At 45.8% G+C, this 25653-nt stretch overlaps 1 protein-coding gene and 1 pseudogene across 6 annotated transcripts in view; both read right to left on the reverse strand.

Annotated features, from left to right (window-relative positions):
- The window catches only part of FAT3 (FAT atypical cadherin 3), a 994495-nt gene that overhangs the window by 604196 nt on the left and 364646 nt on the right, over positions 1-25653 (reverse strand). The window lies entirely within an intron of this gene.
- On the reverse strand, positions 22225-22343 carry LOC143986623 (5S ribosomal RNA; annotated as a pseudogene).

Consider the following 25653-nt stretch of genomic DNA (forward strand, 5'->3'; position numbering starts at 1 on the left):
AAACCAATTTAAAATGCAATTAGCGTCCTCAATGAGTGCATTTAAGGCTTGTAATGATGCTAAGTGCATTACTTAGCTACAGATGCACTCAGTAACCAACATCATGCTGGTACTTCTTTATGTGAGTGGCTGGTATTTAATGAAAATCGCAGAAGCAAAAAGATGACAAGGCATGGAAGGGAAAAAAATCTTGTAAATACATTCAATACAAATTAGATAAAGAGTATGTTTAATAGACTGGAACAGGGTTTCTCTACCAGGGTTCAATGGAACCATAAAGTTCATCCAGAGGTTGCTAAGGGTTCCTTGAGCAAAGAGCAATTTCTGTCGCTCAGATAAGTTCCCACTGACACCACTGATCTTTTTAGCTATCTGTAAGAAGCATTCTTCCCACTGACCATCACACTAAAGTATTATGAGCTGTACATATAGTCATTTTTAGCAGGGGTTCCCCGAGACTGGAAAGTTATTTCAAAGGTGCCTCTGCGTTGAAAAGGTTAAGAAAAACTGGACTGGAATGTGCTATAGACTGCTCAGGATGACTTCCCAAATTTCAGTTTGTGAAGACTTGAACATGGATTCACCAAAAAGCTGTTATTCTAATGCCGCGTACACACGATCGAATTGTCCAGCGGATTTTTTCACCGTAAAAGTCCGTCGGACTTAGAAAGTAGTTTTGACTCCAAATATGTCCGCCGGACTTGGCTTTCAGCAGACAATCCGTTCGTCAGTGTGCTAGTCCGGCGGACTAAGAATGACGCATGCTCTGAAGCAAGTACAAGAAGGAAGCTATTGGCTACTGGCTATTGAACTTCCTTTTTCTAGTCCCGTCGTACGTGCTGTACGTCATCTCGTTAGCAATCGCAGGACTTTGAGTGTCCGTGTGTGGCCAAGTCCGTTCGTAAAAAAGTCCGGCGGATTGTTTGCCGGACCAATTCCGCCGGACAATTCGATCGTGTGTACGCGGCATTAGATTACCAAGTTCAGCAATCTTTACTGAATATAGAATCTGGAACCATAGATGGAAACGACAAGATAACACAGCTTGATACCAATGGCTTACCACCCAACTTTTTGAGATGGGAAGAGGGATGCCTTTTAAAACAACATATGCAGGCAAAGGACATACCCCTGCTCTGCCCCTGGTTTTGTGGAACTATAAAGAGTAAAAAGGCAAAAAAAAATGGTTAAGCCCACAAATGCTTTTTTTACCAATTCCTTCCTGTATACAGGATTTTAAAATAAGAATAGATACAATCATTTAGATCAGGGTTTCTCAACCAAGGTTCTGTGGAACCCTAGGGTTTCTCCAATTGTTGCTAGGGGTTCCTTGAGCAATGACCAATTTTCTTTCTCGCAGATAAGTTCTCAATGACTTTTTAACTATCTGTAGGGGAAAATTCTTCCCAATAACCACAAATGTAAGGAACACTCTTCCCACTGACCATTACACTCATCATGAGTTGTGATATAGTCATTTTTAACAGGGGTTCCCTGAGACCAGAAAGTTATTTCAAGGGTTCCTCTGTGTAGAAAAAGTTGATAAATTCTGATTTAAATATTAGATGAAGGGTTAAGTGTAATATAGCACTACTGGTAGTTATTGTAAATACATCAGGGCTTGAAAAATTAGCTTTAAATCTAGGAGCCAGTATATTGTCACATATGGCAACCCATCACATTTGGCTACCCGCTGGAGTGAGCATGCGCGACGCCGTCATATGCGTTCCAACGTCAAAACAGCACACTAAAATCATCAGATAGTGTGACGGAACTGACGTTGAACTGCGATTGCACAGTTATTATGTGGCTCCACCCCTAAGTCCAGGTTCAAGCCCCACCATCCAAGTGGATATTGAGTTAGATAATAATTATGCCGTGTTAAGCAAGGCCGTGCCCGATTCGTGGCGAGGGGCCCTGTTGCAAAGTGGTGTCTTACAATCAAGAATTATACAGAAGAAGTACTTGTCTGTAATGTCACCTCCGTGACATTATTTAACGGTTTCACTGCTCCGTATTGTCGTAAAAACATTTGGAGCGCAAATTGGCAAGTTACGCATGCGCAGTGCGAAATTTCTCAGCGGATCGTCACTTCCATAGCCAAATGTGATGGGTCACCATATGTGACGAAACTGTTAAAAAGTTAGGAGCCAGGATTTTTTTAAACTAACAAATCTTACGGGCGGAACATGTAGCATGTTCCTGAAGGGGGAATTTATCCTTTAACCCTTTCACAGCCAGAGCCGTTTTGTGTTTTTTGCACACGTTTAAAAAATCATTTTAGGCATGAATATTACATAAAACCCCCAAACATTAGATATTTTCAGATTTTCTGAAAGCAAACACCTTGAATAAAATATTAGTGATAGTTTTATGCCACACGATATTACCGAAAAGGTTTAGATTTTCAAAATTTCAGTAAAAAAAACACATTAAAAGTTAACTTAAGGGGGCACAAAACACAATAAATTTCCCAATTTTTTGGGTAAAATATAAAAGCCGAGGTTTCACCAGGTAAAAAGATACCCAACATGTCAAACCTTAAACATGTCATCACCCTATATTTTCCACAGGTAATGCTTTAAAAGCCCCCTATAAGTCATCAGTTTAGCATCACGAAGGAGGTCTGCTAGAATTATTGCTCTCACTCCTGCGTGCCGGCGATATGTAACATGTATATCGCAATCAATAGGCGTAGGTGCACCGCCATATGTGTTTATGTTTGTATGTAGGTATATGCGGCGGAGGGAGAACTCAATTTTTTTACAATTAAAATAAACATTTTTTACTAAACCATTTTCTGGTGACAGGTTCTCTTTAATGAGGCATGCAGGTTCTAAAAGACCCTGCATGTCTCCCCTCCACTCCACTGAATGTAATACAATGCACATTGCACTACTTTACATTTTTTCCTGGCCTTAATGGCTGGACAAACTGTCAACAGGGACTGTCATTATGTGTTGTCACTTCTGGGTCAACAACCACCTCTACCCAGTGGTGGTGTGGGGAGTATTCGGGCAGTAGCCCAGGCACCAGGATGAAACTTCTTTTCGCCTGGGGTTTGTTGAGCCCTTACATACACATTGGGTCTACACACTCGATTCTGCATGGAGTACGCATGTCCTCCCTTAGCTTGCAGGTATTCTGGTTACCTCCAAAGATATGCTGGTAGGTTAATTGGCTCCTGTCTAAATTGGCCCTAATATGTGTGTAAAAATTGGTTAAGCACGTGTTATCACCTTCCGCATGCTGAGCAATTGGAGAAGGTTGAGGAAAGACGTGACAACCTACCTCGAAAAAAAAATCACCAATAAAATGTTATGGAAAAACTGTATCTAATATGGAGCCCAGATAGTTGGACCATAAAATCACCAAGAGTTGGACACAACTAAGCATTTATATACACACATACATCCATCCATTAGACTAAAATGAGGAACAGAAGATTTTGATTCCAGGAGAGGGACAGTTGGAACCCAAGCTGTGATCACTCAACGTGTAAATCCACTTTTGTAGGGCTTACATATAATGTGCTCTAATAACCACTTTGATGAACCCTGACAAGTGATGTCTCCTCTCCACTGAGAACCTCACTGCTTGTCACTGGGAAACCTCTTCATTAAAACTTCACCGGCAGGTCCTTTTTCCCAGCACATGCATACTAAGATTTCTGTTTATTCCAGTAGGACATCTAAAGTCCATGGCAGAAACTGGGCTACTGAGCATGCCACGTGCTAAATATCTTGGTGGATCTTGCATACTGTTGGTAAGTGCCTGGCTTTTCAGGAGTGATAAAAGAGAACATCAGAACCCGCTACATGTAAATACACTAAAAGTGGACTAAAGCTAGCCATACACGGCCCAAACCGTTGAATCCTGCTAAAAATGTGAACGCCTGGCTGTCTGTAGCTTTAATATGTTTTATGTCACTGACATGGAATAAGCAAGCAGATCAGAAAAGTCAGAGTTAAGTCAGAACTTCTGCCCTGGATACCCGTTATAGATCAATCTCCAAAAACAAAGTTTTGAAATCAATGATTCAGTCACGCAACTAGCATTTTCAAAAGGAGGTCAGCAGTGGCAGCCCCTGTAAAGCAGATCATATTTGGAGTCTGTCGAACAATGCAGAATCTGGGTCAAGTGAAGCTACTGAGGGAGGTTAATAGACAATTACAGTAAGATAGAGATAAGAGCCCTCAAGCAATGATGGGTCCCTGGAACACGAGACAGCAATAAAAATATTGCCACAAGTTCTAATCCTTCCTCACTATAATAAAACACACCCGTCTGTGTCCCCGTTGGAGAGATATCCCATCACTTCACACACCACTATCCTGACATGAGATCTTTCCAAGGGGGGACACAGGTGGCATTAAAAATTGGCAGAAGCTTTAACCTTTCTGCTCTATCTAGAAAGAAATAACACGTTTTGGCTGGAGCTGGACTTTAAAGAATACGTAAACTCAACATTTCATATTTAATTACAGCTTAACCCAGCTTCTTGTCTAGTAAAAAGTTGTCAGCAAGAACAGTAAGTGAGGGGATATGTCTTAATGGGGCCCTGCATGGTAGTAAAGCCTGACAGGGGTTCTAACCTTTTCTCTTTCTATCTAAACAAAAAAGTTTTAGGTTTAGATCAATTTTAATGTCTTCCAGTTAAAGTGGTTCTAAACCCTCACATATACCTAGTGAAGTGACTGGCTTCAGGTGATACACAGATATTAAACAAATCCTCCTACATGAGTTGTACCTGTTTATCTGTGGCTGCTTTTCCTCTACATCCATTCAAAGTGCAGAATGTACACAGGATTAGTGATGGACGAACTTCCGACGGGACGTTTCGCGAACGCGAAACGCGAACGGACACAAACGTTCGCGAAAACGACCGTTCGCCGCGGGCTCCATTGACTTCAATGGGAGGCGAATTTCGCAAACCTTTAGGTCGAATTTGCGGCCACGGGGTAATTATTAGGGGGTAGCACGTAGTCCCACCACCTGGACAATAGCATAATACATGTATGAGGTGAATTTGGGATCGATAACTACAAGCATTTTTTTTTTATTTGGGAAATTGTTCTGACAATTCAGGACTATGGAGCTAATGAAGGCAATGGAGGAGAGGGAAGGTCAGGGACCAGGGTAGGCAAACAAGAGGGTGCAGGAGATACAGAGCACTGACAGCAGCACCGTAATACAGAGCACTGACATCAGCACCGTGACATACAGCGCTGACAGCAGCTCCGTGACATACAGCGCTGACAGCAGCTCCGTGACATACAGCGCTGACAGCAGCTCCGTGACATACAGCGCTGACAGCAGCTCCGTGACATACAGCGCTGACAGCAGCTCCGTGACATACAGCGCTGACAGCAGCACCGTGACATACAGCGCTGACAGCAGCTCCGTGACATACAGCGCTGACAGCAGCTCCGTGACATACAGCGCTGACAGCAGCTCCGTGACATACAGCACTGACAGCAGCTCCGTGACATACAGCGCTGACAGCAGCTCCGTGACATACAGCGCTGACAGCAGCACCGTGACATACAGCGCTGACAGCAGCTCCGTGACATACAGCGCTGACAGCAGCTCCGTGACATACAGCGCTGACAGCAGCTCCGTGACATACAGCGCTGACAGCAGCTCCGTGACATACAGCGCTGACAGCAGCTCCGTGACATACAGCGCTGACAGCAGCTCCGTGACATACAGCGCTGACAGCAGCTCCGTGACATACAGCGCTGACAGCAGCTCCGTGACATACAGCGCTGACAGCAGCTCCGTGACATACAGCGCTGACAGCAGCTCCGTGACATACAGCGCTGACAGCAGCACCGTAAGCAGCCCCAGGAGGAAGTCAGCACAGCACAGGGATGGTGTGATCCCCTCATAATAAGAACCCCCAGGAGGAAGTCAGCACAGCACAGGGATGGTGGGAGCCCCTCATAATAAGAACACCCAGGAGGAAGTCAGCACAGCACAGGGATGGTGGGAACCCCTCATAATAAGCAGCCCCAGTAGAAATATGACACCGCTCAACCTCTTCAAAGAGGAGGGTAGGGGCATATAGTACGGTGTGCTTTTTTGGGTCAGGGAAGTGAGCCAAATGAATTAAGAAGGTCTGTGTGCTTGATTCCAAAAATTGTTTATAGACATATACATGGTCTACTGATCACATGTGTTGAATTCCTCCGAGATCCATGCCTCATTCATTTTTAGAAATGTGAGGTAGTTAACACTGTGGTGAGCTAGGCGAGTACGCTTATCGGTCACAATCCCCCCTGCTGCGCTGAACGTCCTTTCGGACAGGACACTGGATGAGGGGCAAGCCAACAGTTCGATTGCAAATTGGGCAAGCTCTGGCCAGAGGTCAAGCCTGCCCACCCAGTAGTCTAGGGGTTCATCACTCCTCAGAGCGTCCACATCGGCCGTTAACCCAATGTAGTCGGACACCTGACGGTCTAGGCGTTCCCTGATGCTGGATCCGGATGACACCTGTCGATGGGTCGGCTGAAAGAATGACCTCATATCCGAAGTCACCAACACATCTTCAAACCGGCCTCTTCTTGCAGGCGCTGTTGGATTGGTACCCGCAAATCCTTCTCTGGGAGTGGGAATTGCTCCTCTGCCAGCGCACGCAAAAGCAGAATGCAGCATTTCTCGAAGCAAGGCCTGGAAGTGCTGCATTCTGACAGCCCTCTGCGACGGCGGTAACATTTCCGCCATTTTGTGTTTGTACCGGGGGTCTAAGTACGTTGCCACCCAGTACTGGTCCTTGACCCTCATGCTTTTTATACGGGGGTCCCTATTAAAACACTGGAGCATGAAGGCCCCCATTTGCACTAAAGTGGAAGCGGTGTGGTGGCCTGGCTCCTGCTCATCATCCAGGATAATGTCGTCCTCTTCATTCTCCTCTCCCCATCCTCGCACAACAGGGATCCCAGAAAGGTTTAAAGCATGCTCTTCTTGCTCCTGCTCATCCGCCCCGGCACCATCCTCCTCTGACTCCTCATCAGACTCCTGTTGTTGACTTGTCTCAGATAGAGTAGCCCCCCCTGGGAATTCATCCAGCATTGCGACTTCCTCATCTTCCCGCTCCTGCTCCTCCACAGCCTGATCAATGACACGACGCAATGCACGCTCCAGAAAGAAGGCATAAGGTACCATGTCACTGATGGCGCCATGGCTGCGACTGACCAGTTTGGTGATCTCCTCAAATGGCCGCAGAAGTCTGCATGTGTCGCGCATGAGCAGCCACTGGCGCGGTGAAAAAAAACCCAGCTCCCCAGAACCGTTTCTTTCGCAGAGTTCATACAGGTAGACGTTAACTGCACGTTTCTGCTGGAGCAGCCTATCAAGCATATAGAAGGTTGAGTTCCATCGCGTCGGGCAATCGCAAATAAGACGTCTGACCGGCAGATGGTGTCGCCGCTGAATGTCAGCAAGGCGAGCCATGGCCGTGTAAGATCTTCTGAAATGGGCCGAGATTTTCCTTGCCTGCCGCAAGATGTCCTGGACCCCAGGGTATTTGACAAGGAATCGCTGCACGACCAAGTTTAAGACGTGTGCCATGCACGGCACGTGCGTGATTTTGCCCTGTTTCAATGCGCTAAGCAGATTGGCACCGTTGTCACACACCACTTTACCAACTGTCAAATTGAGCGGTGTTAGCCACTCATCTGCCTGTGAACGCAAAGCTGAAAGGAGTGCCGGGCCAGTGTGGCTCTTTGCTTCCAGGCACAACAGACGCAGCACGGCATGGCAACGTCTCACCTGGCATGTGGAATAGGTTCTGGGGAGCTTGGGCGGTGCAGTGGAAGAGACGCTAGCAGCGGAAAAGGAGGAGGCAGCTGAGGAGGAGAGGGAGGAGGATGGAGTAGGAGGAGGAGAAGAAGAGTCAGGCCTGCATGCAATCCGTGGCGGTAAAACCAAATCTACACGGGTGCCACGGGTTACATGCTTGACGGCCGTCAGAAGGTTCACCCAGTGGGCAGTAAAACTGATATACCTTCCCTGCCCGTGTTTGCTAGACCACGTGTCTGTGGTCAGATGTATCTTGGCACCGACACTGTGTGCCAGAGATACATTCACTTGCCGCTGAACATGGCCATATAGCTCTGGGATGCCCTTCTCTGAGAAATACTTCCTTCCTGGGACCTTCCATTGTGGTGTTCCAATGGCCACAAATTTGCGAAAGGCCTCCGAGTCCACCAGTTTATATGGCAGTAGTTGGCGGGCTATGAGTTCTGACAAGCCAGCCGCCAACCGTTGGGCAAGAGGGTTATCCGGCGTCATCATTTTTTTACGCTCAAACATTAGGCCCACGGAAGCCTGCCTTTTTGCAGAAAAATGTGAGCTTGGCGTGATGGAAGGTGGAGTGGAGGACAATTGTGAGGAGAGAGGAGAAGGAGAAGTAGAAGACGAGGCTGGACGGTGAGAGCCTGCAGTGTGGCTTTGTGTGTTCCGTTGCTCCCACTGGGCTCGGTGATGGCTGCTCATGTGCCTTCTTAAGGCGGTCGTCCCTAGGTGAGTATTGGGCTTACCGCGACTAACGCGTTGACTGCAAAGATTGCAGATGGCAACGCTATTGTCAGCAGCGGACACGTTAAAAAAAGCCCACACTGCGGAGCCATGTGCCGGTGTCCTGGGAGCGCCAGATGTGACCGTACATGGTCGATGACTCGCTCCTGATACATTTGCAGTCTGCTTTGTCCCTGCTGTGCAATGTAAGTCATTGCTGCTTCTCCTCCCTATCTGCTGGTCCATATCTCCCTCTGAACTCCCCTCCTCTTCCTCTCTTGTGGGCACCCACGTGACATCACTAGACACGTCATCATCAACGTCACCTTCCCCACCGCTATAAGTAGAGTAGGCAGCAACACCGGGGACCAACCTCCTCCTTGGGCTGATCTGGGTACTGGCGTCAGACTGCTGAGTAGCGCTTGTTGCTACCTCCTCTTCCTGATCCAATACCAAGAGTGGCTGCGCATCAGAAATGTCCTCTTGATATGGATCGGAAAATAATTCCAGTGACTCAAGCGGAAGGTATGTGGTGGTGGTGGTGGTGGTCGTGTTGTTGGTGGTAGTGTCTTTGGGGGTGCACATAGCAGAGAGTGAAGAAGAGGGTGCAGATCGAGAGGATGAGGAGGGTGCAGAAGAGTAAGGCTGAGCGAGCCACTCAACCAAGTCTGGTGCATCCTTTAAAGTAATTGAACGCACCTTCTGCAACTTCCCACTTTGGCTCAAGCCTGTTGCTCCTGCCCTACCCCTACCACCCCTGCGGAAGGGCCTGCCTCTTCCTCTGCATGTCATTTTTTAAATGACCCTGTGACAAAACTCTTAGTCCCTATACCGCTGAAGGACTGCTGCAGTATAGGTGAGCGGTCAGCAGTGGTGCACGTCAACCCTATCTATTGTGGACCTATAGCGGTCCTTACAGAACAGCAGACTGTACCGCACTCAAGCCTATGTACCGTAGCACCCTATACCAAGTTACCAGTCCTTATAAGAACTTTTGTGGACCAAGCAGGTTGTGTATTAGTGTTTAGCAGACTGTACGTCAGTCCCTATACCGCTGAAGGACTGCTGCAGTATAGGGCAGCGGTCAGCAGTGGTGCACGTCAACCCTATCTATTGTGGACCGATAGCGGTCCTTACAGAACAGCAGACTGTACCGCACTCAAGCCTATGTACCGTAGCACCCTATACCAAGTTACCAGTCCTTATAAGAACTTTTGTGGACCAAGCAGGTTGTGTGTTAGTGTTTAGCAGACTGTGCGTCAGTCCCTATACCGCTGAAGGACTGCTGCAGTATAGGGCAGCGGTCAGCAGTAGTGCACGGCAACCCTATGTATTGTGGACCGATAGCGGTCCTTACAGAACAGCAGACTGTAACGCACTCAGGCCTATGTACCGTAGCACCCTATACCAAGTTACCAGTCCTTATAAGAACTTTTGTGGACCAAGCAGGTTGTGTGTTAGTGATTAGCAGACTGTACGTCAGTCCCTATACCAATGAAGGACTGCTGCAGTATAGGGCAGCGGTCAGCAGTAGTGCACGGCAACCCTATGTATTGTGGACCGATAGCGGTCCTTACAGAACAGCAGACTGTAACGCACTCAGGCCTATGTACCGTAGCACCCTATACCAAGTTACCAGTCCTTATAAGAACTTTTGTGGAACAAGCAGGTTGTGTGTTAGTGATTAGCAGACTGTACGTCAGTCCCTATACCAATGAAGGACTGCTGCAGTATAGGGCAGCGGTCAGCAGTAGTGCACGGCAACCCTATGTATTGTGGACCGATAGCGGTCCTTACAGAACAGCAGACTGTAACGCACTCAGGCCTATGTACCGTAGCACCCTATACCAAGTTACCAGTCCTTATAAGAACTTTTGTGGACCAAGCAGGTTGTGTGTTAGTGATTAGCAGACTGTACGTCAGTCCCTATACCAATGAAGGACTGCTGCAGTATAGGGCAGCGGTCAGCAGTAGTGCACGGCAACCCTATGTATTGTGGACCGATAGCGGTCCTTACAGAACAGCAGACTGTACTGCACTCAGGCCTATGTACCGTAGCACCCTATACCAAGTTACCAGTCCTTATAAAAACTTTTGTGGACCAAGCAGGTTGTGTGTTAGTGTTTAGCAGACTGTGCGTCAGTCCCTATACCGCTGAAGGACTGCTGCAGTATAGGGCAGCGGTCAGCAGTAGTGCACGGCAACCCTATGTATTGTGGACCGATAGCGGTCCTTACAGAACAGCAGACTGTAACGCACTCAGGCCTATGTACCGTAGCACCCTATACCAAGTTACCAGTCCTTATAAGAACTTTTGTGGACCAAGCAGGTTGTGTGTTAGTGATTAGCAGACTGTACGTCAGTCCCTATACCAATGAAGGACTGCTGCAGTATAGGGCAGCGGTCAGCAGTAGTGCACGGCAACCCTATGTATTGTGGACCGATAGCGGTCCTTACAGAACAGCAGACTGTACCGCACCCAAGCCTATGTACCGTAGCACCCTAGACAGACCAAGTTACCAGTCCTGATAAAGAGCTTTGTGGAACAAGTGAGTTGTGAATGATTAGCAGACTGCAGCAGAAGGGCAGCAGTCAAGTATAATATTCTTTCTATATTTGGAAGAAAGAATATTATACGTGTACAAGCCTATTACCGTACCACTGATACCAGTCCTGAAAAGAACCTTTGTGGAACTAATAGTAACAGCAAGTCTTTAAAATTATCCTCACTGCCTGACACACTGCTTCCTGCCTGTCCCTATACAAATTGGCAAAAAAGAGTAGGCTGGAACGATTAGCTGGAACAGCTCTTTTGTGGACCTGATAGTAACAGCTAATGATGATGATGATGATGATGATGAAGAAAGACTAATCTGGCTGAGCTGTCCCTAAAATAGCAGCATACAGCGCTCTGTCCCTTTATCTAAACTGACAAAAGAAACTCAGGCTGCTGACCTAACACCTATACCAGTCCTGAAAAGAACTTTTGTGTACCAAATAGCTAGCGTTTTCTCTGTCCCTACTCCACACAGGATCCTTTCCCTACAGTGACAGAAGAAAGAATGTAAAATGGCCACCGGATCGGGTGTATTTATAGGTTAGGGGGAATGTCCAAGTGTCCATGAGCTGTCATGTCTCAATTGGTTGTCCTGTAACACATGATAAACGTGTCACGAAAGGTTAAAGTTCTTGTATACATTAAACACGTAAGTCCGCCGGGGCGAACGACGGAAAAAGGCGTTCGAACCCGCGGACGGCGAAAGTCGGAAATTCGCCGCGAAACGACCGCCGGGCGAACCGTTCGGCCATCACTACACAGGATCTCTCTAGCTCTGAGAATCAGGGGGCGGGGAGCTGAAGTTACATAAGTGAGAAGAGTTCTGAGAGCTGATTGGAGGGAAGGGAGACACACTCTATACACAGGACATAGGAACAGAGCTGAGGCTGTCAATCAGCTGGAGGTCCCTCCCCTGTCACCATTTTTTTCTTGGCATCAGGAAAAACTTGTCAGAGGTGACCCATGCTTAAAGGAGAGGAACAAAGCAGCAGACAGAAATTATATTTTGTGCTCGTAATAGAGACAAACACACACTACAGAGGGATATGCTTTGTTCATATTTTATGTCTTAGGTTTACAACTACTTTAAGGGTTTAGGTTTACTTTATTGATGTCAAGCAGGGGCAACATTGTACCATTGGAACACACATTGAGCGGGAGCATTCCAAATCTGTGTACCACCCACCAAGAGAAAAGTCCATGACCCTTGCGGTGGGGGGGGGGAAAGGAAATGGTCACTCCAAGATACGTGTACAACTTTTATTGCACAAAGATTTCAGTTTTGTTTTATTTCAAATCCCTTTCCTCCTCCTTTTCTGCCAAACTCTTCAACATTTGACAGCAAAAATTACAAATTCAAACATTTTATTAGATTTTGGTGTTTTATACAGACCACAAATATCCAAGGCTTTATTAATATTTATCGCATGGCGGTCAACTGCAATGGAATACAGAGGGGGAGAAACTGGGAATGTAACCTAAGGATGAGGAGCGAAGGGACCATGACACAAGAGAAACCCAAAACGGAAAAAATATGATCGGCACAGGGGCTTCGGTTCATTCTAGATCAGATTGTGTGGTAAATTGAGAGCTAATAGCTTTCCCAACAAGAAAAGAGGAAGACAATGCAGAGAATGAATCAGAGATCTGCCAGTTAAGCTGGAAATAATCAGGGCATACAGGCTAGTCAGCATTATAAAGGCGTAATTCTAGACTGCCCCAAGGAACCTCAGTTCAGCCGCCATTCACCGCTGGCTTCTGATTCCTTCTCTCACTTTTCCATCAGGTGCTGGGAATGCTTCCATACGCTGCGATCATCAACTTATGTCAAAGGGGAAATCATCAGCAAATATGAGAGCATGGGTTTATCGGCTACTGTCCTTAGGGAGGCTGATTGAAATAATTGAAATAAAATGGGGGCGGAAGAATCAGAATGGTTAGGTTAAACCTAAAGTGGCCCTTTCCTTTCCCTATGCTGGGCAAAGTAAAAGAGTCACTTGAAGTGTTATGTATTTAGTCGGCTTTAGCATGGAATGTCCTCTTACCAATGCAGCATGCAGCTCTTCCCTGCATTCTAGCCATTTCAAAGGATCCATGAGAAAATATAGCTTTTAGCATATATGACATTTTTGCTTGAATTGTAATGGTTTGTGGCCACCTGCTGATTTTAATAGCCTGGCTGCAGAGACAGCATTTGTATAATGGCATACAGTATATATTTAATCATGGAAACATAGAAAAGTAATGGCACTCAACCTCTCCTAGAGGTCTATTCTAAGCATCAACAGCAGGTAAAGCAGTGGTGGCTGAAATCTTTAACCATAGAACAGATTTAGTGATCTAAAGCCAACTGAACCAACAGAGACGGACCTGGACCAGCTGATTTTTAGGGCTTATTAAGGGAACTGCAAAGTATGGTACTCAAAAGCAGCTTTTCTGAGTCAGTTAGTGCAAGGGAGGTTTGACTGGGTTGAGACCAGGCATCTCTGGGGCTACCACACTATAGTATTAGGCTAGGATAAGTTGGGAGGAATACAGATCTGAATTGTTAGCACTAGTTGGTGACCATTAGGGAGCAGGCATTTTCTATGGTAGAAGAGACATTTTCTAGTTTTGGATAGAGCAGGAAAAGGAAAGGGTGCATTTAATACTGTGAATGCTGCCTGGCTGCGATTAACTACGAGAACCCCAGCGAGGGTTCCCACAATTAGCTGCAGGAAGACAACCCCCTTGAGAAGAGACTGCCTGCATCCAGGGTCAATCATTTTGAAGTAATCGCTGCTTTAGAGATTACATGTAATGCCCCGTACACATGAGCAGAATGTCCGACAGAAAAAGTCAGATGGGAGATTTTCATCGTATATTCCGATCGTGTGTATGCCCTTTCGGACTTTTTACGTCAAAAATTCTGACGGACCTAGAAATGGAACATGTATTAAATATTTCAGACGGAACCATTTAACCATCATCTATATGCTGTTCCGACGGACCAAAGACGCTGCATGCTCTGAAGCAAGTACAAGACGGAAGCTATTGGCTACTGGGTATTGAACTTCCTTTTTCTAGTCCAGTCGTACGTGTTGTACGTTACTGCATTCTTGACAGTCAGACTTTGGTGTGATCATGTGCAGGCAAGACAGTTTCAGCGGAATAGCGACTGAACTCCGTCGGGAAAACCTTCAGAGTTTATTCCGACGGGAAAAATGGTCGTGTGTACGGGGCATAAGTGGACACGATTAGCTGCAAGAGCCGGCAGTCTCTGATTGCTTTCAATGGAGCTGCCTAATCGCAGCTAATTATGGGAAGCCGCGCTGGAGTTCTCGCAGCTAAATGTAGCCAGAGTGCATTCACAAGTGTAAATGTACCCTTATACTCTGCAAGGGTTTTATTGCTGTCTGTATCCCCACTGGGAAGATTTACCCCACTCCCTATCCTGATGGTTTCAGTAACATGAACAAGTCCAGAATATTGTTGCACTCCTTGGTATCTTTATTGAAGAATTAAAATTATATGACAGGAACATTAAAAGGTGATGCATTTCGCGATAAATTCAGCGCTTACTCAAACCTGGTTTGAGTAAGCGCTGAATTTAGCATGAAACGCATCACCTTTTAATGTTCCGGTCATACCTGTAATGTAATGTTAATGCTTCAATAAAAATATTAAGAATTTCAGCAATATTCTGGACTAATGCAATTTAGTGAATCGGGCTGTGCAGCACCCTGGGTTCCAGTTCACAACATGTGAGAGTCAGTTAAAGCGATTACCCACCACTGGGACAGGAATCAAAGGGAAATCGTACTTTCCAATTCTCTATCCAAAACTAAAAATTGGAAACCCTTGGAAAATAAAATTAGTTTTCCAGAAAATATAACATACAGTTAATTCTTTGTTAGCGTTGCTGTTTGATTATTTAACCACTAGGGATTTTCTCCTTTTTTGTCATTGCTGCAGTTGGTTCCTATCCTCTGCCCCTACAACTAAGCTAAGCTCTCTGTAACCTTACAATTATTTGTAATGCTGTTTTCTGTATCTTCGCTTGCTCAAAAACCTACAAAATGAGACATCTCCTATATCTATTCTAGGCAAATAGAAAGCCTTTAAATGGCTATTTAGAATTATGGATTGTTTGATATTACCAAGTTGGTTTACTTTTATATGTTTGCATGAGATGTCTTTCTTTGTTGCCTTTTTATAAATGTTGTGGTCATTTTTCTCTGGCTCCCTTTGGTTGGCCCGTTGCCTGTCCTTGTGACCTCGGGGTACACTTTAGGCTGGTTTCTTCCTATGTGGCCATGCAGGCCCGTCCACCCTGTCATTTGGCCGGGTGCATTGCGATTGGTGGGGCTGTTGGTTGTTTCCATTGGCCTCCTTCCTAGCTTACCCCCTCTGTCGCGATGGCCAATCAGAGCTGCGTTTGTGACCTTTCTGGCCCATGCACGATAGCTCGGGCATTCCTGATCATTGCCGTTCCTTTGGAACGATGTGGCCACCATCTCGAGCTCTGGGAGGTCTGTGCCTTCCTCCCACCCCACCTCTGCTGCTGTTCTATTGGCCATTTATCGCCACAATCACGGCGGTTTCCAGCACATAAGCGGTATCCTGTGGCCAGTCCAACATTGCGTCACTTCTGGTTGGAGTGACGCACTTCCGGCCAGGACGCAGTTATATATGGCTGTTTGAGCTTATCCTTCAGACTCTTTCCTCCTCCTGCTACGCATGGCTCTGTCCTCTGTTATATATTTTTATATGCTAGATATTGGTTATTTAATGCAAGATTGCGTTAATCTTCAAGGGTTACTCTCCTATAGTCATTAGACTTCTATATTTAGCCTTTTCTCAATCCATATCGGGATGTTGGCACATTGTTATTAGTGTATCCACAGTCTCACCCTGTGAGGATGCACGTTCAATTTCTCTAAATCCTTTTGACATTTGATGATGAATGTTGCTCAAAAGTACTTCAAAATTTTGTTTACAACATTTAATTTCTGAATAAATGTAATTTCCCGGAATGAAAACCACATTCGCTGTTGGAGAAAGTTTTCCTTGTTCAATTTGTTTATCAGGATAAGAACAAGGTACAAGATAATGCAAACCTTACATCAAAATATAACAGTCTTCAGCAAAGTACAAAAGCACCCATCGGGGTACACTGGAATGATGTTGATAGAATGTAGATCTCAGGCACAAGACATGGAGGAATAGAGAAGATAACATCTCAAAGATGTAGAATGGGCTACATGAGACTGGTATACATATAACAAATAGGTAAAACTGACTAGTATGAGTGTTACGGTAGAGGATATTCAAATATTACGGTAGCATGCCTGTGCATGGAAAGGGTCATTGACCCTGGTGGTCCTTTGAACAGGAAGCAGGGAGAAATAGAAGAATAAGAATAGTTTGGAATTGAAAGCAAAGTAGAGGAAAGAAAAGGGGATGAAGAGGGGGGTAGAAAGGGAGGGGGTCCATGATAATGGGGTAAAAGAGGAAAGTTGGGGCGGGGAACCATGGGAGGCTGATGGAAAAAGGAGGCTTCAATGCTTCAGCATCCAAGTGAAGTATGTTGCATATTTAGGGGAGCAATAAAGGCCTGTCAAAGTCCTTTGGAAGGTAATGTGTCAGCCAGGGACTCCAGAGGGCTTCAAATTTGTGAACTTTGCCTGTGAGAACAGCCTCAATTTAGGCATGAATCATAGCTTGCCTTATCGTATGTTTTACTGCAAGAACACAAAGGTTAGGGGTCTTCCAGGTCTTCTCTAGGATCTGTCTGGCTGCTATAGTAGCCTGCAGGATAAGTTTATGTTGCCGGTGTGTTAGTTCTGTGGGCTTCCTATTGAGAAGCACTACAGGTGGGCCTGGGTGAGTAGGGGGAAAAAACATTTCCATCCACTGCCTTCAAATTTTCTCAGCATTGCTGTAGAAAATGAACATCAACTTGACTTGAACAATTCAAAAACTAAAACAAAAGTTGCTCACTTTCTCCTCTTTTCTTGTCTGCTGGGCTCTCCTAAAAAAACATAGATACACACCTAGCGAATCCAACGCTGTCTGGTGTAATCCACCACTGTGGCCATCTTCTCTTCTTCAACAGGCAGCTGGCTGTCTCTTACAAACAGCTCCCTAATGACATTACCTGCCACATGTGCAATATGATTGCCTATAGGCCTTTTGGGATGTATGATGTGCAGGAAGCTGTGGGCAGCTGCGGCAAAGTCATTTTCACGGAGGTGAGAAATGTCGAAGCTCCAGTTATTTTGTAAAAACAAAAAAACAAAAAAGACTATTTGCAAAAAAAATATTAATTTGCGAATGTGTTAAAGGAGGGGGCAAGAAGAATGATGGTTTAAACTAAACCAAATTCTGCAAAGATAAACTTGGAAATGCAACCACATACAGTATCAGCTATTTTATTTAAATTTTTTTAAAAAGATCTCAATGGCTTGTATAAAACCAGCCACTATAGGAAAATAATACACAAATGTGTAATCAACTAACGTAAAATAAAAATAGTGCTCATACATTTACTCAGACCCCAAACAGCTGTGAAATCAATCACGAGAGACGGATCTGAAAGCTTAACATAACCTCATCTCATCTGTTAATGCTTTTAGCTCGAAAACGCATTTGGTGGATGTGTTTTCTGACTGAAGCCTGTGTCAGTGTAAATACTAACAAACATTTAACTTTGTATTTGTTGCCAAGAAAATGTTTTACAGACGCCACAATGACCTCCATACAAGAGTGCTGAACCTTTCGAGATTATGCAAAGAAGAGTTTTAGTGGAATGATAATCTCTATATAGACTACATTGAAGAGGCTGCGTAGAAAGTTTCCCATAAAGTTCAGAGAAAGCTCACATCGGGGATCGTTTCAATGTCTGTAAGGCCTTTCACAAAATTTCCAGGCTAAGCCTGGCTGACTATTCTCATGGGGACAAAGCTACCGGCTAGATATTTTCCCAACCGAATGCTAGGTGCTTATGAGCTCTTCCCATCTCTTCTCCATATCCAAAAACACTCATGAAAAATGATCTAAAGTGTATTTAAAGTCAAAAACATTATTTTAAAGTTTTGGAGGAGGAAGGATTAGAATCCCTGTTCATTTTTTTATTATTATTTTTGCTTGAAAAATGGAATTATGTACCGGTAATGTCCTTTTCCAGGAGTCTTTCAGGACAGCCACCTTTGAGAGACACTGGCTCCTCCCCTCTTAGGAAACACTGCCTTCATTTTCATGATTTAAGCCTCCTCCTCCCTTCGTTCCTCAGTTCTTCCAGAGTACCTCCGGCCAACTGGGGAGACACAAGAACACGTCAAACAGATAAACTTTTAGTCTTACCTGACGGTCTCATGTGATGAGTTCCCGATGATCTGCAAAAAACTTGGGTGGGAACCGGTGCTGTCCTGAAAGACTCCTGGAAAAGGACATTACCGGTACGTAATTCCATTTTTCCCCAATCGTCTTTCAGGACAGCCACCTTTGAGAGGATAAGCGAGTACCTTGTCTTAGGGTGGGACCTACTGCTTGCAGCACCTTGTGACCAAAGGGCTTGGTCTTTGGCTGAGAGAAGATCCAATCTATAGCGCTTCACGAACATAGAAAACTTGAACCACGTTGCGGCTCTACAGATCTGTTCAGGAGACGCACCAGCCCACTTTGTCTGCGGAGTTTACTCACTTTCCTTGCCGTAGTGATCGCCACCAAAAAAACAGTTTTGAGAGTAATCAACCATAACAAGCCAGATTCTAATTGCTGAAAAGGTTCTTTGTGAGAACCTGTAAAACGAATGAGCGACCCCGACTGGGGAGGGGACGACCAAAGGCTTGGTCTTTGCCTACTTAAGGCTCTAAGAACCTTACTATACCAAGGTCTGATATTAAATGCCCTTCCAGGAATACGCTAAAAGCGAAAACCTGACTCTTTAATGTTTATGGGGCTAAACCTTTATCTGCCCCTGACTGCAGGAACTCTAGAACGGCTACAAGGCTGTGCACATTGAAGGAGTTCTCTGAGCACCAGCTGTTGAACCGCCTCCATACCTTCAAGAAAATGGTCTGAGTTTCTATTTACCTGCAATTCAGAAGAGTGGCTATTAAACAGTCTGAGACCCCTTTGCCCTTCGGCAATTCCTTCTCAGTAGCCAAGCTGCAAGGATCCACCTGGGGACCGCAGATTGGACCCTGGGAAAGGAGACACTCTTAGACCGGGAAAACCCGGGGGGATTCCACTGACAGACCCTTCAGAATGGAGAACCACGGCCTCTTGGGCCCAAGAGGTGTGATTAGAAAACATGTAGTAATCTCCACCTGAAAACTTCCCTGACCCTGCAGGAATCAGAACGGGAGGGGAGAAAGCATAGCACTTAGAGAAACCCTAACTCTGTGCTTTAGTATGTCTGCTCCCGACCTCCCCTCTCCCCTGTTCATGGAACAGGAGATGGCTTCCTTTGCGTTTTCCCTTGAGAAAAAAAGAGGTCTATCCAAGGAATCCCCCAACTCTGGGTGATCCGTTCGAAAAACCTCCTGCTTGAGAACCTGGTTGCTCTGAGGAAATCTAATATCAGAATTTGCTCTCCTTTCAAACAGATCACTGGAAAGACAGGATTTTAATATTCGGCCCATCTGAGGATGGCCTTCGCTAGGACCCATAAGGATCCGCTCCAGGAGTCCCCGTCCTGTCGACGTAAGCCACTGCCAAGGGATTGTTTCCATGACTCTTACATGAAGTCTCCAGAGAACTCTCTGAAAGGTCCTGAGAACCAGATCTACTGTTCTCAACTCCCTCCAATTTGAGGATCTCTTAGATTCCTTCCTCTCCCAGGTACCCTGTACCAAACAGGAGTCTAGGTGTGTACCCAAACCTAAGCCATTCGTATCGGTTGTAACTGCCCTGGATACTGGCAAACTCCATTCTAGGTCTTGTAACAAACGTGCTCCCTTTCCCAAAGGGACCTCTTTACCTGAGTTGGAACCGAAACCAAAAAGTCCCAAGACCCCTGACTGTGGTCCCAAACCTTCAAGATAAATAGTTTGCAGAGGACGGTAACATGACCCCGTCCACTGAACTGTTAGGAGCGTGGCTGTCAGTAAACTCAACCTGCCTGAGTTTTTGACGGTTGCCCTGGAGAAAACAACAGTGTTTTGTCTATCTTCTGGATCTTCTCCAAGGAGGGAAGACCTTTTGTTCTGTTGAGCCCAGCACCTACCCCAGGAAGGTGACCCCCTGGTAAGGAATTTAGGTTGGGTTTCTCTAGGTTCAGAGGCCAACCCAGGCTCACCAACAGGTCTTTTGTTACCTGTGGATCCCAAATCGACTGCGCCAGAGAAGGTACAAACAGGAGAAGATCGTCAAGACACACGATCACCGAGACTCCCCTGAGACGCAGGAATGCCAGAACTTCTACCATCACTTTGGTGAAGATACGAGGAGGAAAGGGATAGCCCAAAAGGGAAGCCAGGAGTCCCCGTCCTGTTTTGAACTGAAGGTGTAGCACCCCTACAGAAGTTATCACTGCCAGCCTAAGGAAACGCTGGTGGTTCTCTGCGATGGGAATATGCAGGTATGCATCCTTACTATCCATGCCCTGAAACAGTTTTGGTGGAGGAGGTGCCCTCACCCAGTGACCAAAACCAACGAAAGCCGTCTGTAGGTGACTAAGACACACAGACGCTTCAGGTTCAGGATGAGCCTGAACTTTTTCCAAAGGCTTGTGAACCACAAAAATGTGAGAATAGGAGCCCTTCCTATCTATCCTGCTGGGACCTGTATTACCACTTCCTGTTCCTCTAACTCCTGAAGAGGAAAGAAGGGCACATTTTGGCAGCTCAGTGACAAGGAGTCTCAAACAGGGGGGAGTTCTAAAAAACTCCAAACGGTAACCTCTTCTGATGATCCTCATTACAAACTAATTGGAGGTGATCATCTCCCACTGGGGGAGGAAGGCCCCTTTTTATATATTTCCTCTTAAGGGAAACGGCCTTTATCTTATCAGCCGTGCGATCTCGCACTGCTTCAAGACCTGGCCAAAAACAGCAGGTCTCCAGTAAAAAAGGATTACACAGAGCTTTTGCATTGGACACCTTGACCCCCTGCCATGTCTTCAGCCTTAAGGCCCTCCAGGCTGAGTTGGTCAGAGCTGAAGATCTTGCATACATTCGCCTGGATTGAATCGAAGCAGCGTATGCCAACTCCTTAAGCAGCGTGGGAAAGGAGGATAGAAAGTCTCCTCTGCCGTCATTGCTTCATGCATTAATCTGGCTAAGCCGACACTTCATATTATGAGCCACCCCTGTGGCCGCTATGGCAGGCTTAGATATTTTCTTAAGAGAAAAAAACCCATGCATCCTTCAGAAGTGAGTCCATCATTTCAAACCATAGGGTCTGAAAGTATTCCCATGTCCCCGAGGACAGGTCAGTATGCCTGGACATCTGAAGAAAGGTAGCCTCTAACCTGGGAGATTTTATTCCAGACAAGAGCTTCCTCTTCCGCCCAAGAAAAAACCTTTGTTTTAATGCACCAGAAAAGAAAGGTTTTCCTTCGGGACCCCGCCATTTCTGATGGCATCGATCAAGACGCCATGAACCGGGAACACCCGCTTCCCCCAGGCCCTAGTACATCTGATCGTGGGGTGACAATGCCTTCTTTTTCTTTTGTATGCCTAAAGTGGTATGAATAGCTCCCAAGAGCTTATCCACTTCATCCAGGGGGAAGTTTACATCGTGAGGTTCTTTTTGGGTTCCCCACCCAAGCCCTCACCATCAGATTCCCTTGAGAGTCTGAGACGGCACTGTCAACTTCTTCCTCAACTTCCTCTCTGGAACCCTCTAGACTCTCCCTTAACCTGCAGGAGGAACATCCATCGGGTTAGGTGGAACACTCTGCTGTGCTGGTGAAAGAGTGCTCTGGAGCTGAGGCCACTGGAACTTTCACAGAAGCCGCCAGATATGCACCGTGTTCTGCTGCCTGTTTCCTGATGGCGCTCAAACAGGGACCTGACCCTGAACCCTTAGGTTAAAGGTCTGACTGAGCTAACCGGTGCTTCAATACACTCTTTACCAAGTGCCCTGAACCAGGGATTCCCCCAAAGAGGCTCTATATGAAGGACGCTCCCTCCTAGAACCAAGGGGAGATTTGCTCATGTCCCCTACGGCACCTGGTATTCCCAGGCGGTCTCCCATCCAGGTACTAACCAGGCCCGACCCTGCTTAGCATCCGAGATCAGATGATATCGAGCGCATTCAGGGTGATGTGGCCGTAGGCTTCTGAGACATAGAGATAAAAGAGCAGCATAAAAAAAAGAAACACCAGCACTACTTAAGAGGACCACCGGGAGTGCCCTCCCCTAGGATCAATCTCCATCTGGATCCCAGACGCACTGCCCTTCCCCCCGACCACCTAGGGGGAAAAAACACCAGTGGACCTACTGGTTGTAAGGTAAGGGAACCCCTCGCCAGGGCTTTTACCTTTGAGTGGCTGGTGCCGTTACTCCTGGAGCTCCTGAAGCCACTGCTTCGGACATTCTCCTGTTGAGGAAGAGTGGTACGAACGTGCCTCCAAAGCTACCTGTGCAACTTAGAAGAGAGGCTGCACCAGCCGAACGCTTGGTCCTCCTTCCGTCCGCGTCCGGAACCGGAAGACGCGGGTTCAACGAAGACGTCCGCCCCCACCAGAACTGACGTCGCCCGTCATCTGGTCCGGCCTCCAGCTCCAAGCCGACTGCAAACACAGGGGGACCTAGGACGTCCTGTTGCAGCGCCCCACTGGGCGAAAACAAATGGATGGACCTCCCTAAAACTTCCTGCTTTCCCCAAGCGAAGATTAGAGTGCGTGTAAAAAAGGTCAGTACAGAGTTCAGCTCCCCAGCCGACCGGACTGCCTATCCCGTTGAAGCACCCTCCTGCGGGCGAACGAAGGGATGAGCCTCTAAAAACTTCCTGCTTTCCCCAAGCGAAGTTTAGAGTGTATGGACAGTCCAAAAATTCAGCTCCCCAGCTGACCGGACTGCCTATCCCGTTGAAGCACCCTCCTGGGCGAACGAAGGGATGAGCCTCTAAAAACTTCCTGCTTTCCCCAAGCAAAGTTTATGTTAAATTTTTTAAGTGTATGGTCAGTACGAAAATTCAGCTTACCAGCTGGCCGGACTGCCGAAAGTAGACCGATATACGATCGGACTGCCGAGTGGGGCCAGAGCTCCGCTCGGATAGCTTCAGTCTCTCCAACTGATTCAGCTAAGGTTCCTTAGCGGTGTCTCCCCACCGGAGGAAACACCATAACTGAGGAACGAAGGGAGGAGGAGGCTTAAATCATGAAAATGAAGGCGGTGTTTCCTAAGAGGGGAGGAGCCAGTGTCTCTCAAAGGTGGCTGTCCTGAAAGACGATTGGGGAAAGTGCACTTCCCATGCCTTGCATCTCATAGCTGTATATCTGCAGAGAAATACTGCTTTTGACTGCTAGTTTCATTGCAGTGCTCATTGTTCTCCTTCCTGGAGAGGAAGCTGTACTCGAGGACCAGCAGCGCAAGCATTCCCCTGCTCATTCTTCATTCATTCTGTGGACCTGTGCGTCCTTCACCTCTCTGATTCTTAAATTCTCAGGTATATATATGTTGCTTAAATTAACTGATGTAATAATTATTACAGAGTTGTTTTAGTTTGTGTCTTTTATATCTACCTAGAGTTTATCTTTAAATGTTTATTTGTAAAACAAAGGGGTTGAAAATGGAAAGTACAGCTGTGCATGGTAGCCAATCAGCTTCTAACTTCAGCTTGTTCAATTAAGCTTTGACAAAAAAACCTTGACGCTGATTGGTTTCTATGCAGAGCTGCATCAGATTTTGCACTCTCTAGTTTTAGGCTAAGTTTCCACTATTGCCACCTGAGTAACGCGATTTTGCTGCAAATGTGATGTGACTTGAAGCAATGCCTGTGTATTCTTGAGGTCTATGGACCTCAAGTCGCATCAAAGTGGGACCAAAGTAGTGCAGGGACTACTTTGAACTTGCTGCGACTTGAAGTAGCACAGATATAAACGGTACTCGTTGGAAATCATGGGGTATGACTTGTCATGCGACTTTGCAGTCCCAAGTCGCATGGCAAGTTGCGCTAGTGGAAACCAAGCCTAAGTATATCAACCCCTATATGTATATAAAAGGAATTGTATATTATATATGTAACTATTCCAGTTGTCATAAATCTGCTTCAATCTTCCATACTGTTCTTGACAACAACACTGCTATATTCCCATGTCCTGAACTGTGTATATATACATATAAAATTGAAAACCTATCTTCAATAGATATCGGTCTGGAATGAAGTGTACTTATTATAAACAGGATATAAAAACTCAATTAAACAACCTTAAAATAGGAAGCATTCCATTGTCCAATCTCTCAAAAACAAAAGGACAAAAGAAATTCAAAGCACAAAAAAAAAAAAATCTTCAGAACTGTCACAGCCCCAACACTAGGGATTGATGTGAACTGTGACAATGGCAGAAGTATAACAAGGTCAACCAGAGCAGCATGGGGACTAAATGGTTAGCACCCCTGCCTTCTACTGCTGGAATGCATAGCTCCTTATTGTCTCTCATTTAGAAGAACTAGAGAAACATAAAAAATGATGGCAGAAAAAAAAGACCAAGTGATCAATTTGTTTTTTGTTTTGTTTTTTGTTGGTTTTGGGGTGTTTTTTTTTTTTTTTGCTATATTATTATAGCCTAGTGTTTGTCCCAAGCATGTTTGAATCCCCGTACTGTTGCCTGACTCACTACCTCTGCTGAAAGTCTATTCCAAGCATCAACTACTCTTTTGGTTTAATAATACTTTATAACAGGTGTAGATAACCTGGGGTCCTCCAGCTGTTGTGGAACTATATTTCCCATGAGGCATTGCAAGGCTGGCAGTTACAATTACTCCCAGAGGCATGATGGGACTGGTAGCTATGCAAGAGCTGGAGGGTCCCAGTTTGTCCACCCCTGCTTTATAAGGTTAGTTTTGAACTTTCCACCTGCTGGTTCGAAGTCATGTCCTTGTGTTCTTCATCTTGCCATTCACCTCCGTCATGTATTTAAAGGTTGTAATCATGTCGCCACATTCTCTTTTTAAATCCCTCACTCTTCCTTAGTTGTTCCTCTTTTCGGAAAGATGCATACACCTCTATAAAAAATGTCTTTAACTACTAAGAGCAAAGCGCTGCGCAAACTGTTGGCGCTATATAAATCCTGAATAATAATAATAATAATAATAAGAGTGCTGGATTAGAAAAATTCCTTCACCCAAACTCAAAATGAGCCCTGCTCATTCATTTTACTCAAAAAGGACCCTTAAAATAAATTTCAGGCCTTGAGAACCCTTGCTAAAACCAAATCATCAGAGATCAGTGGGAAATTGTAATTTTCATTGATGGGCATTGGACAGAATATCCCCCTTACAGCAATAGCCAGTGGTAAAAATAGCCCCTTTCAATAGTGGTCAGTATGCCACTCTTATAGGCAGCTAAAAAGATTATTTATGTTATGCTGCTGGCTCCTCCACGTGACACTGGCCCGTGCAGATGAGAGGTCAATCAACTAC

This window comes from Lithobates pipiens, unplaced genomic scaffold, assembly GCF_037356315.1.
Source record: "Lithobates pipiens isolate NorthernLeopardFrog02 unplaced genomic scaffold, aLitPip1_a1.2 Scaffold_17, whole genome shotgun sequence".
Taxonomy (NCBI): Eukaryota; Metazoa; Chordata; class Amphibia; order Anura; family Ranidae; genus Lithobates; species Lithobates pipiens.